The following is a 695-nucleotide window of genomic DNA, read 5'->3' as shown; positions in this document are numbered from 1 at the left end:
TTCACTTTAAGAGTTTTGTTTGTTTAGTTGACATGGACACTGATATTTTAAAATACAAATTCTGTCAAGGCAACCATTGGCTGTTATTGAGGAAGAGGTAGGCTCTGTATCCCCAGTTCATCATCACCCTTGCCCCTCCATTTTGCCTGTTCAATACTGAGGTCATTTGTCCTCACACATTTATCAACACACTTACAATTATTTTTCTGGTGGTAGAACCAGAAAAAAGTCAATTTTTTATTTGTGTCTGTTAAAATGAAAAATCTAGTGATAGAAACAAATTCATGTTTCAAGAAAATAGCTCAGGGTGTGGGGAAAAGCCCCTAAAGTAAAAATTAGAAAAAAGTAGCCACAAGCAACCATGCAATCTACTCACTAGGATAGAAGCATCACTGTAGACCTTGACTTCAGCATCCACGCTTGGGCATATCTGAATTACAGCTCTATTCAAACGGTAGTTCTATCTGGGATTCATTTTTTAGACTGAATGAAGCAGTAAACCCTGGGCTTATTTCTTTTTTTTAAAATTTATTTAATATTGACACAGGAAGGACACCAAGACAGAAAAAAAAATAATGCTCTGGATAGTGCTTACTTAGTTGTAAATATTAGAATATATGTGAGCTTATTTTCTTTCCCAACTTAATGCAATGATACACACATATGCAGTTTTCAATTTAAAAGATTATTTTGTT

This window comes from Rhinopithecus bieti, unplaced genomic scaffold (genome assembly GCF_001698545.2).
Source record: "Rhinopithecus bieti isolate Rb0 unplaced genomic scaffold, ASM169854v2 scaffold_3878, whole genome shotgun sequence".
Lineage (NCBI taxonomy): Eukaryota > Metazoa > Chordata > Mammalia > Primates > Cercopithecidae > Rhinopithecus > Rhinopithecus bieti.
This window is presented reverse-complemented; position numbering follows the sequence as displayed.